The sequence below is a fragment of the Paramisgurnus dabryanus genome, chromosome 15 (assembly GCF_030506205.2).
Source record: "Paramisgurnus dabryanus chromosome 15, PD_genome_1.1, whole genome shotgun sequence".
Lineage (NCBI taxonomy): Eukaryota > Metazoa > Chordata > Actinopteri > Cypriniformes > Cobitidae > Paramisgurnus > Paramisgurnus dabryanus.
The window spans coordinates 16,951,215-16,968,083 of NC_133351.1; the positions used below are offsets into that span (position 1 = coordinate 16,951,215).

Here is a 16,869-nt window from a genome sequence, read left to right on the forward strand (position 1 = left end):
CAAAAACATTTCAAATACAATTTTCCAATTTTCTGAGCTATGCTGCCAACATTGGTTGTGTGGTTCCATACCAGGGTAATTTAATTGAAACTCCAAAAGGATTAATCCTTAAATTCCCTACGCAATAAACATCCAAAATATGTTGCACTGTCAATACATTAAAAGTCAATATGTTGTATGACTGCAAAATTAAATAAGCAATGTGCCTTTCAGGAATACTCATTATTATAGAGCCTTCATTGATTACAGAGAATATTTATTGCAGCGAAAATTTTGCCTTTGGGGAGAACGGCACACCTTCAGAAAATAAGATGCTATTAAATTCACTTTTTTTCAGTGCGAGTTTTGAATTAAACTATGATTAAAGAGATATTTCACCCAAAAATGAAAATTCTGTCATTATTGACTCCAGGGTTGTTATTTTTGTTTTGCTGAACACAAAGAATCAAGCATGAAACAGAAGCACCATTAATTTCCATAGTAGGTAAAAATACTGTGAAAGTCAGTGGTGCTCAAAAACGGTTTGGTTACAAACATTTCTCACAATATCTTCCTTTGTGTTTTAACAAAGAAATGTATACAGGTTTGAAACATCTTGAGGGTAAATCTTGAAAAAAATTTCATTTTTGGGTGAACTGTCCCTTAAACCCTTAAAGGATTAGTCAATTTTCTTAAAAAAAATCCAGATAATTTACTCACCACCATGTCATCCAAAATGTTGATGTCTTTCTTTGTTCAGTCAAGAAGAAATTATGTTTTGGAGGAAAACATTCCAGGAATTTTCTCATTTGAATGGACTTTAATGGACCCCAACGCTTAACTTAACACTTAACAGTTTTTTTAAACAGAGTTCCAATTACTCTAAACGATGCCAAACAAGACATAAGGGTCTTATCTAGCGAAACTATTGTCATTTTTGACAAGAAAAAAAGCACTTTTAAACCACAACTTTTCGTCTTCCTCTGGTCCTGTGATGTGCCAGCGCGACCTCACGTAATACGTCATCACGTCAAGAGGTCACGGATTATGTATGCAAAACTACACCCCAGTGTTTACAAGTGTGGAGAAAGAGGACCGTTCTGACGCTGTTGTATGTGGAATGATACTAATTAATGTCTTTGTGTCAGTTTATTGTTTAAAATGGTCCGCAAATGTGCGTTTCATATATGTAATACGTGACCTTTCTACGTCACTACGCAATTACATGAGGTCACACGAACGAGATAGACGAGAAGTTATGGTTTAAAAGTGCATATTTTTTTATTTTTCTTGTCAAGATGACAATCGTTTCGCTACATAAGACCCTTATGCCTCGTTTGGGATTGTTTAGAGTCCTTTGAAACTACGTTGAAAAAACTGTTAAGTGTTGAGTTAAGTGTTAAGTGTTGGGGTCCATTAAAGTCCATTAAAATGAGAAAAATCCTAGAATGTTTTCCTCAAAAAACATAATTGCTTCTCGACCGAACAAAGAAAGACATCAACATTTTGCATGACATGGTGGTGAGTAAATTATCTGTATTTTTTAAGAAAATGGACTTATCCTTAAAATGCCAACCTTGGGTCTTTAGAGATGTGGGGCATCATTCATTAGCCTCCATCTATTTCACTTTTCAAATTTAATTTCACTCTATGTCTTATCAACAAACAAGAAAAAACAATTAATGTAAAATAATATATCTTTAATTAAAGGTAAAAAACAAGAATGCTGTAGATGTCTTATAAATATATATTGCTAATGTATCACTTTAGATAGAGATGTGCAGTGTAAAGCTAATTTTCAACATAATTTTTATTTATGAGACATTGGTTGCATCTGGATCTCATAAACTCGAAAAAACGATTTTCATTACTCTATTTCAACAATTTTAATTCATTTCATGAGAAACTTCTATGACAATGTTGATACTTAAAATAAGCAAATATTAGTATGGTATTTATTCTCCTGAGATATGAAAGAGCAACATCTGAACAATAAAATTGTTCCTCTTGAGAATAAGGTCAGCATATCTGCAAATAGCAAGACACTTCATTTCGTTTATGCTTTAAAAACAAATTGGCTCGGCTCCACAAATGACAAAAGTTTTTTTCTGAGCACTTCTTTAATGTCACACCTCAGCCATTAAAGCACAGGTGTTTTCCCCTTCTTTCATAGCAGCACTAAGATGATCAATCTCACAGGACAAGTCACATCAGCATTGAATTAACATTCTGGGTTAGAGGAGAACTGGACAAACCTACAATCTTGTCTTGTTCTGACTTTGTCAGTCTGTCCTTCCCTTTATCCCTATTTAATTCTCAGTAAATGAATGCCCTTCTTGGCCCACCATGCGTACTTCATTGCCATTTCTTCTACGTTCTTTCCTATTTTCTGCTGTTTATTCTTTATCTTGGCACAAGAATCACCAACACAGCACTAAAACTGACCCCGCTGAGAACGCACTTTCTAACCGTCTCGCTCTTTTTCTCCTTCCGATTTTTCTCTTCGACTTCGCCCCAACATCAGGCAGTCTCTTGCTATCCGGTATAGACCTTAGCCTGTGACCTTCGCTCTATGCCCTGGGGAGAAGTGAAAATGACTGGCCCCCAATTCCCTCCAGCTGAGAATCAGTGAGTGTATCTATAATGCTCTGATGAACTCCTCCTATGAATGATTTGTAGCCTTTCTCCATCAGTAAATATAGAAGTTATCGACCCGTATGCACCCCGACTGCCTGCTATTTGCTCATAGACTTTCCCCCTCCAATCATATTGGAAACGCATTTGAGATTCTGAAGAACGAAAGCAATCAAAATGGACCATTGCCCCAACGAAGACTAAAAACTGCAATTAAACAAACATGAAAACATAGTGGCACATTAGAGAAAGGTGCATGCATTTTGTCTGACAGGCCTGGGGCTTAGGTTTTAATTTCTTTTCGATGTAAGTCGGAAAATACTCAACTAGTCACAAGTAATTTCGACTTTAACACGTTTTTTTAGGAAGTTTAAATCTGTGTGCACACTACCAGCGACTTTGTGGCTGTGTGTCACCTGTCTGTTTGAAGGTGCCAAAGAATAAATTCTAAAAATGCATCTAAAAGATCTACATAAAGGGGATGAGGCTTTGTTAAGTGCAAAAATTATCTAGAGACGATTTTACACGTCCATTTACAACCCTAGGATTTGCCCTTAGAATAAAATGGTCCATTTTTACCTTATTTGAAAGGGTCATGAATAATAATGTTATAATTTTTTTATTAATAATGCCTAAAAATGATTTTCGTAATGAGTAATGGCAGTGTTTTGGGTGTAACGTGCAATAAACCAATGAGAGTCTCAGCTCTCATACCCTTTAAAAGCAGGTTGTGCTTGGTGCTATGTAAAATCCCTATTCAGAAAGTGGAATTTTTTATAAACTGAAAAACTAAGCAGAGGAAGAAGACCACCAGTTTAAGATTAATGTTAAAAATAGTGTTGTTTTTATTTGTATTAATTTTTTTATAAAAACCTTTAAAAGTTGTTTTATTTCAGTCATGGAAGTAAAAATAGCAGGCTTTTAATTGCTGTAAATTTATAGAGATCATACATAATCATTGTAATCTCATAAAATAATTTGCAAATATGCAAGAAAAAATTTGAACTCAAAAAATACTTTATATGTAACAAACAGGAGATAAAGAATTTACAAACGTGCGGAGAGCCGTTTCAGCACTCGGACAGCGCCATGTTTTTTTTTAAAGCATTACTTAAATATGCTTCTCACCATATCCAGAGGAACAACGTCATCATATACAATAAATCCGTGTGGTAGCATTAAAAAAATAAACATTTGAAAATAGATTTGTTTAAGCAAAGCATTTATTTACTTAGGATACAGGTGAAGCAGCGCCTTCTAACGTCTCATAATCGGTCCTCATTTATGCCCAAGAGACTCAATAATAATCTTTTACATTTGAATCCTTACATTTTTCTTATTTTCTTATTTTCTAAGCTTTTTTGTGCTGTTTCTCATACATGCGTGTGATAACAGACGTTGTCATCCCAAGGCGCATTTTTCTAACGCACTCATTAAATTACAAAAACAATATTGAGCCATAGACCAATGGCGTAGTCTATTTTAGTTGCCTCAAAATAGCAACGCGCCAACAATGCGCCCGAACACACCTCGTTTTAGATCAGAACGCCCATGGGCGCAAAATTTGGCGTAAATTAATTTCCTATTTAAACAACGTGGCGCTAAACGTGAAAATGATAAATACGCGGGGTTAAAACTAGAAAAAGACACTTGCGTTGCGCATTGCGCTGCATCGCGCTGTAACGCGCTGCATTGCGCTGCGTGTATGGTAGAGCCTCTTATGTTTTAAGCCTGTATCAGACGACGATATCTTTTGTATGCACAAGGTTTACATACTAAGGAGGAAACAATCGTGTTTGAGGCTCATGATATATCATTACCATTTACAGAGCTCATATTATTTATTTATGCCTTGGTTAATACAGTTTTACATTCTATGGCTCCTTTAAATGACTTGTATAGGAGGCATTCCTAATTCTTGTTGTCCTAGTAAAAATTATAAACAAATGAGTAACCATCCACTGCAGAACCTGACAAAAGATGAATATCATAAACACCACTACTTCACCTCTGATGGTGAGCGCTCCTGAAAGTCGCTCATCATTTGCATAAAGTTTCAAGTTTTTTAACTTTGTTGTGAACTTGGACACGTCCCATTCAGTCACCATTGTTCACTAGCTGCATTTCCAAACCTCTTATATTACCCTATAAATTGTGCAAATTGAAATAGCGAATTATTAAAGATGCACCCAATTAAAACACAACAATTTCGAAACTGTACACACTCATATATCGCAAAAAAGTTTTTACACGCGGGTGAGGTGGTTTATCAGGCAATTCGTAAAAGGAATAAATCAATAAAATTCTTTTGCATTTACAGGTCACCTGAGGTGCATAAAAGTAACATGATCACTTTTTAAATATGGTGCTTCAACTATAGTTGGAGGACAAGAACTGACAAGCACATAACATTAAAATACAGCGATTTAGGAGTCACTCTCACTGTATTCTGATGTCATTCATATTTTGGTCTACGTGGCACTATATTAACTCAAACACATAAAATTACGTTTTAGTCACATAACATTGGTTTATGTAAACACCATCATTTTGCAAAGGTTTTTTGTCTACATTTAGAAAATAACGCTAAAGCTTTGCACAAATCTTTAATGCAAACACAGCTACTGCGGCTTTTGTCGCTGGAAATCGGCAGCTATCCATTAAAATGAATGGAATTGTGTCTCTTTGTTTCTGCGTTCATGCATTTGGCAGCCGCTTTTATACCAAGCGACTTACAGTACATTGAAGGGTTTGCCGTTTCTCTGGGATATAAACCCACAATCGTTGCACTGATGATGCAAAACTCTACCAACTGAGCTACACAAACAAAGTGCCAATGGTTCATGTGTTTGTGGCATCAGACGTTTGGTAATCTACTGTAAATGTACAGGTAAAGAAAGTTTTATTCAGAAGGGGGAAAGGTTCACCACTGTGTCCTGTCCCTTGCAATAAGACTTAAAAATCTTGATCAAGTCCATGATCATGCCAGAAACAGAAAAAAATCCAGCATTTCTTCTTAAAAAAAACCTGCATCAACACCACCAAGCGACAAGCCCACAAAACCAAATTTAATCACTGGTGCAACGCTTGTTTCCCAGCGTGAGCCTCATGTCCAATTATGAATTCATTTATTTGCGATTTATTTTATGACAAACATGCACAGCACTCCAAACGTAATGGTGCACAAGCCTGTCGTGTGGTGAGCTTCTTGCTGAGTGACTGAAAAGAAGCAATGCGTGATGGGATTCCTCCAACATCTAATGGGAATTTGGGGATGCAGGGTGATTTAATGCTGCGGGCTAATCCTGGAAAAATCACTACGAAAAGGCAAAAGAAACAAAAATGTCTTTACTGAAATTAGATTTCAAGGCTGAAAATAGACAGAATAACCATGACTAATAAAGGCGTGGTTAATGCTTCGTATAATCTCGCCAAATTAATGCGTTAGACACAATTGGCACGTAATTAATTCCTGTGAGTACACCCAACAAGAAGATTTATTTTCAAATGTCAATCACGCTGTAATTCCCAACCCACCAGAAGGATTACGCTACACGGCCACATAATTCTAATTATACTGTATGGATATAAGGAACCGCGTGGTTATATTGACCATATATACTGTGTATGTATAAACAGCTATTACCTGCGCAGTAAAAATCACTGCTGACAAGGACTGATCATCAAAAGGAAGGTCATTCTAATAGATGAACAGTCTGCCCATAGCTTTAGCTTTTATGACTTCATAAAGTATGTGTCTCAATGGGACCATCAGCATTCAGTCTCATCTCACAGAACAATCTCTTACCCTTTTTCTGAAGTGCCAGGCCATGCTGTGGTGCGGCGGCTCGGCATCGGCGCGACTGGCTCAGAGTCAGGAGTCAAGGTTGGGAAGAGGAGAGAGGCGAAGTGGGCCCTGACCGGCCAGGGCAGTAGGGAGGGCTTTGATCAGGGAGCAGATTAAAGCTGGAGTGACAGTCCACCAGCGCACAGCTTTGTCCTGGCTTGAGCTCAAACGCCAACTGACTGCATGCACGGGGCGCCAACGCATGGTGCGTGTGTGTATCACTGCACCCAGATGACATGCTCCCACACACTGACATACACACACAACATCTGTTTATAAACAGACAGAGGAAAACAGTGAAAGCAAACGGAAACAGACAGAAGATGCATGCATACAAATATGATCAAATACAATCTTGTCTACCTACAAGCTACTTGTAATTTAATATAGTTAAACTACAGTCAATCTACACTCTTAAAAAACTGCTGAAAACAGCTACTTTTTGATAATAAGTTTTATAGTGTATAACATTTTTTTTCAAATGGGTACACTCTAAAAAAATGCTGGGATATTTTCAACTGAGCACTGGGTCAGAAAGGGACAAACCCTGCCGTTGGGTTAAATTAACCCAGAATTTTTTTGTATTTGACCCAACAATGAGTTCAACAATCCAGCATTTTGGGTTTAAACAACAAGGCATAGGTTAAATTACAACCCAACGAAATTTGTTTGAAAATAACCCAGCATTTTTTAGAGTGTACCCATTTGAAAAGTTGTTTTATAAGCTACGTTGGGTTGTTTTAACCCATGGTTGGGTTAAATATGGACAAACCCAAAGGATGGGTTATGAATAAATATTTGCTGGGTTATTTCAACCCAAATGCATGGCTGGGTAACAAAACCCAGCATGGAGTTATCTATATCCCATGTTGGGCTTGTCCATATTTGACCCAACATTTTTCAAAGTGTACATTGTAAAAAAATGCAGAATGAAGTTAAAACAACTTAGTTTTGCAACTCAGTCCAACCTACTATAAGTTTTGACTAATGCTGGGCAAAGATTAATCGCGATTAATCGCATACAAAATAAAAGTGATTTTTGGCATAATATATGAGTGTGTGCTGTGTCTAATTATTAAGTATATTTAACCACACACACATTTTCATATATTCATTTCCGAAATGTTTTATTTATTTATCATTTTTATAAATTTATATTTAATACTGAATATATAAAAAAATATAAACAAATATATATATAAACATGTAAATGTTTCTTAAATACCTGTACATACATGAATGTGTGTGTATTTATTTATACATAATAATTACACACAGACAGCACTCACTCATATGCCAAAAATCACTTTTATTTTGTATGCGAGTAATCACGATTAATCTTTGCCCAGCACTAATTTTGACTGATAAGTTGGCATAACTTATAAAAACAAGTTGAGTTTGTTCAGGGTTGGGTAACTATTGGACAGAATACATTTCTGGGTTTAAATGACCCAAATAATGGGTTGTTTTTACCCAACTGCTGGGTTATTGTCAATCAAACATGTTGAAACAACCCAGCAGTTGGGTTAAAACAACCCATTATTTGGGTCATTTTAACCCAGAAATGTGTTCTGTCCTATAGTTACCCAGCCCTGGGTTAAAAACAGCCCAATATTTTTTAAAGTATTGACAGAAATGCAATATTATATACATAACTATATTATCAGTGATGTATCCACCTTATTTTTGATATCTTTGAGCTCCTTGAAAAAAATGATTCATTGAATTTAATCCATTTTTTTAAGGTAAGTGGTTGCAATCAATTTATTTAAGCTACATTTATACAAAAAGATTAGTAAAGTAAAATAAAATATAAAACTTTTGTTTAAATGTAGCTTAAATAAATTGATTGCAACCACTTACCTTAAAATTTTTTATTAAATTCAATTAATCATTTTTTTCAGTGATGAGCCACTAAAGCTATTGGTAGTAATATTGTGAGGGAATCGAGTGTGCCATTTTGACTGTCTTTTTAATGTTTATTACGAAATCCAGGAAGGCCGGCATAATTTGTGCAGTTATGGGGTTGCCATAAAAGCTGGTACAAACGCAGTCAATTTCTACAAAACATTTGTTTTAACCATTATCCACACAAAAGAGCTGAATGTGTATGTGGTGCATGTGTCCCCATGATCTGTATCTACACATCCATCCAGTAAAACCTTTCATAGAAACTGCCAGTAAACAATAAATACTAAAATTGATTTAAAATAACTAATATTATGCTGAAAATATGTGATTTAGCTGGTTTATTTATTCGATATATAATTACAAAAAAGCATAAAACGAAAATAATACCGAATACATGTAACCGTTTAATATGTTTATTATGGTTTGTTCAAATAATTACTTAAAATTTGTTGAATGAGAAAGATGCTGCTGACTATTGGACTGGGTGAAGTTTGATGCCTTGCCAAAAAAGTCAATAAAAAATTGCAGTTTAAAAAAACCTCACACCGGAGGGACAGTTGGGACATTTTAAATCATCGCCTAAAAGGTTATAACACAAATTCTTGGTCTATTTTATGTAGAAACCCTTGACTGACTTTCCCATTGTTAAGATACTGGTATGCCTCTGTGCTTTTATAATTGCGCATTGAAGACCCGTCACCCCCGAGCAACAACATGAAATATTTGAATATATCTTCATATAATATATATATACTGTATGGCCACTTCTTCATTTCACCCTTCCACTGGGTCATACATGGCAGGTGTAGTAAATATTTACCATAACTGTTTAAATCATGTTTTATGAGTGCTCTAACGCCACAGTTTTCTACCACCCGGCTATTGAAACGGATGTCTCGCATAATAACAGGAAAAACTTCACATCACTTACTTCTGCGTTCGAAAATAAGGTGGATAAAGACCTTACACAGTGAACTGTATTGTTTTTATCTACACACCCCGCGGGCCCCCTTACATGGCATTCGCCATCATGTTTCTACAGTAGCCCTAAACGGACAAACTGCTCTATAGAGTGAGTTTCTTCCTTACGTTGTCTCAAACAGCAACGTGTTTGTAATGTGGTCGCTACCATATGTGTTTTAAAATTGAGGGGTAAGCTGTTGGTTGAAATGCGCAATCTCACCACTAGATTCCGCTAAAATGTACACACACCACCTTTAATTTGTTAAGTTAAAGTAACATAAAAATATACATTGATTTAATATAATTTTTACAGTGTAGGGAGGCATCTTTTTAATCAGTATTTATCAGTATGTGTGTTCAAATCAGCCACTTATGCATTTTCTTTTTAGTTAGCTGCCTTTGCTCAATAGGTTTTGAGAACAGAGCTAAATCAGCACAATCTACTTTCCAGCCACATGCCGATATCACCTGACATAGGATGAGTAATGTTCAAACACAGAAAGTTCACTAACAAAAAACGGTATACGTTCAGAGCAAGAGACATTTCAATGCGTGCAAATTCGTGGGAATATTAGGCATCCATTTGAATTCTATTTAAATACCACAAGAATAAGCCATCATTATTATCACTATTCAGCTAAAGTGCATTTGCTTCATGCTATTTGCATGGCGGTGCCACTTTGACACTGGCTTTTGCATCTTTTCTTTATTAAAATCTGAATGTAGAATTAGCAAGAGAATATGCTTAACCTTATATACCTTTCACGGCAGGGGGATATATTGCCTCTTCTCCATTATTAATAAAATCACAGCGCATAGGGGGCTGGGGTGTAATATTGGTGGTTATAGAGTGGATGGGGGCTATATTGCTTTAAAAAAAAAAAATGTGTACGTGTGTGCATTTGAGGCTGATGTCAGGTCTCATATCTCAAAACTCGGTGCGGTCCTCACTGGTAACAGCACAAGTTGGAATGGTTGGCGAAGGGGGGTGTAGTTATGACCGCTTTGATCACTTGAAATCCCACCTCATTCGCTCTACCTATTTAACACATGATGACTATGGTAAGATTGGGGAGTGCAAATTACAAGGTGTAATTAAAGCTATATAATAAAAATGTACACATAAAAACATCTACACTTAGAAAAGGAATAACTACATTTACTCTTTTAAACAGGGGTTTTCAGTAAACAGAAATCGTATTCGCCTGAGGAAGTAACCATAGCAACAGTAGGCTGCTCAAGCACTTTTTGTATTATCAGATGTAAAATATAAATACTGTCATTGTTTTTTATTTTATTATATATTTACATCATCCTCATAAATCTTGACAAAAAACTTTCCTTAAAAAATGTGTATATTTGTCTTTAAAGTTTTAGTTCACTCAAAAATAATTTAATTATCTGTGTTAAACACAGAATGAAAAATTTAGTTATGGTAACATGGCTGGCTTGTTATTCATACAATGAAAGAGTTAACTACATCCATAAGTAAGTCACACATAATTGGAATAAAATATGGGTAAGCAAATAATGTAAAATTTTTATTTATTTTGGGTGAACTATTCTTTGAAGATATATGACTATTTTTCCTTGGAGTGTCAAAATCAATTTGGGTTGCACAAATGCAGAAGCAGAAAATTTGCTATAGAAATTCCTTCTTTTTTCAATGTGAACAATGCAAACACACTGTATTATTCACACTGGGGTTTTTGTTATATTGCCTATGGATAGTGTGGGCAGCCTGAATGTATATGTTGAGCAGGAGGGGGGTGGTCTGTACTGCTCCTAGAGTCTTCTTTAAATATTTACAATCAGCAGAGCAGAGATAAGGAGCCGGGATGATGAGATGGAGAAATCAGCTACCTTCACATGGCAAAGCTAACATATATATGGAGGACGATTCATTCTTGAGCGTGTTACCGTGTGCGTCTGGCTGACTTATCTTGATGTTCATGCAGTAACATTGAGTCTGAGAGACGGATCAGGATAAAAGGTGCGAGATAGAAGCAGAGAGAAAGAGACGAGGTGTGAGTCGGAGAGAGAGAAGACACTTTCATTGGCACAGACGGTAGCTTCAGTGATAAAGGTGGAGGAATTAAAGTGAAACTGGGGATAAAAGAGGAAGATAAAAGTGAGATCAGATGCAAAAAAATGATAAAGAAGTGTGACGAACAAATATGGAACAAAAATGAGAATGAAAGCTATGAAATAGAACTAGATGAGTCTAACAGTGTGATAATGTGATTAAAGCCTGATAGAAAAGAAAAAAGGAGGGATTGTTTTAGAGGAGACAGTGTGAGGGAGTTCTCAATGTGTCAACTGAATGGATGTGATACTGGGCTGTGCGGCACACTCTCCTCTCCCCCATAATGCCGTAAGCATGGCATGCACGGCCGGGTCAGGCTCATAGTGCATACTAATGAGATTACAACCTAGTGTGCCACATCAATAGAGCTGCAGTGAAAACTCACCACATACATGCTAAACCCAAAGAATGCTTTTTTATTTAATTTGGAGACACTCCAGCCTTTTGTGTTTGTGGGTTCCTATCAGAACCAAAGAAAGTGGTAATTCTTGAATAACAAAAGAGTAACATTTACCTCGCAAAGGAGGTAAAAGGAACAAGGTGAAGATAACAGTCTCGACAGGAAAAGAGGAAAGCAAGGCTCTACGAATTCACAAAATTCTTCCCTAACTCAAGGTTCATGGGTTCTCCCGCACACAGTTATAAGGGCTAGATGAAAGTGTTGAGATAAATGTATTCCCTTTATCATCTAAACTATTATTCCTTGTGCTAAATTAATCATTCCCTTCTCCAGGGGTTTCGAATCTTTAAAAAACTTCTTTTCAAAGCAGACCCGTAGCGGAGCAGCATCCAAAAAAGGCTGATAATGATTGTGAACGCACTAGTGGGGAACGGCTCTATCTTCTTTATTTTCCGTCTCCTCCTCTACCTCCCTCATTCCAAAGCCACATAAAAGGTGTTCTCTCGAGCAAGAGCAAAGGTGTTAAAGGTCAGGGACATCTTAGTGCAAAAGCATGGACAGAAATAGTGAGAGAAGCGAATGAGGTTAAATGAGACAAGATAGAACAACGCAGAATGAGAGAACAAGAGGTAGAGAGAGAAAGAAAACGAGAGTTTTGGTTTGAAAGCAAGAGAGGGAATGGAAATCTCTCTACATGTCCACAGAACTGGAAGTCTAAAGCGAATGGACGTTTTCATCTCTGTGGCAGAGCTCCAGTCCAACCTAATTGGGACAATTCCCACACGTGATATAATTTCATTCCTAGCTCAGTGTGACTGCTATGATCTCATGCTGCAACCTCTTACTTCTCTGATTCCCCTTACCGGGCTATGCCACGTACACGACCGCTGCGCTGCCAACTGGGGTTTGATCTACAACCAAAAAAAGTCCAGCGTCTCGCCGGCAATCAGCAATGACGAATTAATGCGCTCGTAAAACACAGCACAGTGCATGAAATACAACTTTTGGTGTCGTCTTATCATAGCAAGCTTGTGTTTTCAGACTGAGTAAGCAGAATTCATCATAACTAAAAATGAGTTCCTTTTTCATCTCGCCAACATTTATGTTCCGCTCACTGCGTGCGACTCCGCTTTCTCGGGTTGTGAGCTCGCAGCCGTAATCGCCCGCTGTGCAGGAACACTTAAGAGGATGTCAGCGAGTCGAGCGTGATCACAGGTCGCAGACGAGATGCTGGAAAGCTGTGATGTCAGCTGGAGGTGGGGGGATGTCAGACGAAGGGTGACTGGTGAGGACCGCCCCAGGGTCACCTGTTAGGGGTTGCTCTGGGAGCTGGACCGGGTGAACAGACAGTAGTGGCGCCAGGCTCTCCCCTGTGTGTGTGGAGCAGCAGGGTGCAGTAGCGGTACAACCCTGTAGCTGCGAGGATCTGTGAGAAAGCCAGTGACACAAGGGACCGCAGGGGAGTAGAGTCAGCCCCATGTGTTTATGCAAACAGATCAGTTTCCATGACTATCCAAGCAGCACCAGATTCGCATGATGTCACCTCGGCGGCAAGAGGGAAAAACAATAACAGTGAACACGGCTAATTAGGGGCCATGCAAAGCGGGATTATCTACATGGCACTCAAAAACCAGTGACACGTGTGATGACAGGGTCTGGAAATCCTGTTTAAAAGAATAGTTCATCCAAAATTGAAAACTGTGCCATCATTAAGTCATTCAAATCTTGTTCCAAACCCACAGGACAGGTTCTCTAGCTATGAAAAGGACAGAAATAAAAAGGCATGAAGTGAGTTCATATTAGTGCGCTGCTATATTCTATTGAAGTCTCCATAAATTCAAAATGTCAGCAATTATTCTTTAAAACATTCAATGCTTGCAAAATTTAAATGTAATAATAACATATGCAACTTCACATTTGTTATATTCAATTAAGAGAGATGAAAGAAGCGATGGTGTTTCAGTAGGCCATACTGTCACAACATGACTTTATGAGCTTGATGAACTTTGCAGCAGATGTGTGCATGTGTGAATTATTATTTAAGATTTAAGGGACAGATTTTCAGTGAATAATGAACAATCTCCCTAATGTCTCTTGCTGAGTTCGACAACTGAAAGAAAGTGATGTGAGTTTGGAATAAGATGAGGGTAAAGATGAAAGTAAATTAACTTTAAGTGTCTGCCTTACATGCAGTTTTAAGTGTGTGATTCATTCAATGTCCATGGCCCAGTTTGTAAGGTGCTGGGATCGAGCTGGTCATGCCTTGGCTCTGTGTAAAGCAGCTGTTCCAGACTCAGTGGTACAGAGGGTTAGCCAGGGGAGGGAGTTATGAACCAGTCATCAGGGCTTACACATCCCAGCTGTGCCACAGAGCCTGGCAGACTCACACCTGCCCTTAACCCACCATGCAAGCACACACCTGCTTCTTCTATCCAGCACGCAAGGTCCCTCTGCAAAGCACTCCGGCCAATGAGCATGAGGCAGGAATCGGTCATGTCCCACGGCATCTGACCTTCTTAGACCGTGTGGGTCTCCAAAACAGGAAATTGCATGCATTTCAGCGTTTAGCCACAAACAGCTTGTATCTTCTGGTAAACATTTTGGTTAGCCAGTGTCTTGCGGAACATCTTCAAACGCTCCGTCCTCTCTACCCCCGCTCCAACTAATTCTCTCTGGCAGGGAGACCTGTAAAAATCAATAGGGAAAATGTCCTGAAACAGCCAATCTAGCAACCATCTGCCCCTGTACTCCACTGAGACAAAGACCAATGTCCCCTGGGAAACTAAAGGAAGAGAGAGAAAGCACAACGCACATACAAACTCAATTACTCACTGCAACTAAAACACTCTTTCACATTACAAAGTCAGGCTTGCACGTCTCTCCTGTCACCTGTCACTAATTGCAATTGAAATAGTGTTTACATTTACATACATTTTTTTTGTGTGTGTGTCTTTATTTAATATAGATTTCATTTATACAACAAGGTCAGTGCCACTTTTGGTGCAAATCATTTCAAGCTCAAACTATAAGTTTATATATTTATGTTAATTAGCTGTATCATTTTGAAGTTTACATCTTTAAATAATAGTATTAAACTTTGAAAGTTTAACCTGCAGTTACTAAAATATCAAATAATAATAATAATTTAATTATTGATTGAATGTACCATTTTTTTGTTAATCAAACATGTAATTTGTTAAAGTATTTCCACATATTATATTCATTGATTTGCCATGTCTTACATATTAATTTTAAACAAAGACAAACGTAATATTGAATGATTTCTGAAAGAAGTTAAATCAAGCCAAGTCAGCAGTTTAAAAATCACACATATATAATAATAAATGTAGACATATTCTGAAAGTTCATAAGAGGAAAGGGTTTAGGTTAATCCAGGCCCAAGCCTTATTAATATTAGGTCATTTAAGAGGTTTTTACAAACATACCTTACAAAATACACTATGGGGGGGGGGGGGGTCCCGGACAGGGATTAGCTTAAACCAGGAGTAGGCCTTAGTTTAGTTAGGAAATATAATTAGTTTTAATAAACATGCCTTACTAAAACATCACTTGTGTGCGTTTTGATGAAAAAACAAAGGGCACTGATGTATTTTAAGATGTCAGTACAAGTTGTTTTTAGTTTGGACAGCTCTTACATTTATTTTAGTCTAGGACTAGTCTAATCCCTGTCTGGGAAACCGTCCCTGCAGGTGTGCATCTCAAGACAAAACAATGTCAACGAAATATGTTAAAATTAAACAGGATAAGGTGTTCTTAAATTAAAGTAGCTCAAACATGCATTTAAGTCTGAGACTGCCCGGGAAACCGCCCCTAGCTATCTTTATTTTACCAAATGTGTTCTGGAAGTTTAAAGTAGAAATCAAAGATTTTCTGTGGGACATTTGTCTACACCCAGCATAGTCATACAGCCTTGCAGAGCAGAACCTGACAGTAAATATGTTTGCCTGTGAAGCTCATCTCACACACTTGTATTGTGACAAACAGAATCCTAACTCACAAGTCTGATCCTGTCAGCAATTGTTATTGTTTTAGGAACAATTCTGCTTCTCATAATCTAGACCAGAGTCCTCATTTCAAAGTGTGTAAATTAGACTAAGGAAAGTAACCTTTACACAACAAAACGAAAAATACAATTCATGGTCTTTGTTTTTTATTAAAGCTGGTGTGCTCTTATTTAATATAATATGACTGCTGACAGAACTTTAGTATCTTTGTAGTAGTTATATGTAGAAAACAAACTTTTAAATTAAAATTTTAATTCGTTAAAAAAGTTTTGCCATGAGTTTATGGATTTTAATAGCAAAATGCTTTTTCAACAGTTTTTGACTTGCCTACAGAAGTGAGAAACATAAGTCAATTAGCCTTTACACAAGACTAGTACTGTAAATCAATACCATCAATAGCTGAAATAGCCACCATTATGTATGGGTTTTGTGGCGATGCCAAAAAGGTCTTTAAAATGAAATTTTTTAAGTAATAAAACCAATTTTCAAACAAAAGACGTTAAAGTACCCTTAACTTGTATGGCCTATGGAATCTTACATTATAGTGTTTGTGTGGGACATCTGGGATGTTTGTAGCGCTTCCCAGCATTAAGTTATCCAGTTCCTCATTTTTTTTATTACAATGTCAGTCTAACACTCTAAAAAAAAACTTTATTGACAGTTGTGGTGTAACTATTACTGTACTACTTACGACATAAATCCCTTAAAGACGTTGAATTGCCTCACGTTACAAACCGCAACATTATATCTGCTTGTGCTCGTTGCGTCGTCTCCGTCTGTATGAGCGACGCCAGCTCGCTGCGCTGCTATATAGCTCTCTAAAAATAGCTCACCTTTCACTGCCATCTACGGCCTGATTGACAGCTAGAGCGAACCAATTGTGCTGCAAAATTCAAATTAGACTCCACCTCTTTGGCCATTTAAGCACCGCCTTACTTGGAAGCCAGTGAGATCATCAACCCTATTTACCTTACATGGTCACGCACGGAATTGATTGACAACAAACCACTCCCCCTTGGTTCCC

General features: G+C 37.3%; 1 long non-coding RNA gene across 1 annotated transcript; it reads right to left on the reverse strand.

Moving 5' to 3' along the window:
• Window positions 1-6,428: 6,428 nt before the first annotated feature.
• LOC141280833 (uncharacterized) lies at window positions 6,429-16,735 on the reverse strand. The gene is made up of 3 exons (XR_012335108.1): window positions 16,537-16,735; window positions 14,240-14,505; window positions 6,429-6,729 (listed from the first exon to the last, which is right to left on the reverse strand). It is a non-coding gene; the product is annotated as an uncharacterized lncRNA (long non-coding RNA).
• Between the last annotated feature and the right edge of the window lie 134 nt (window positions 16,736-16,869).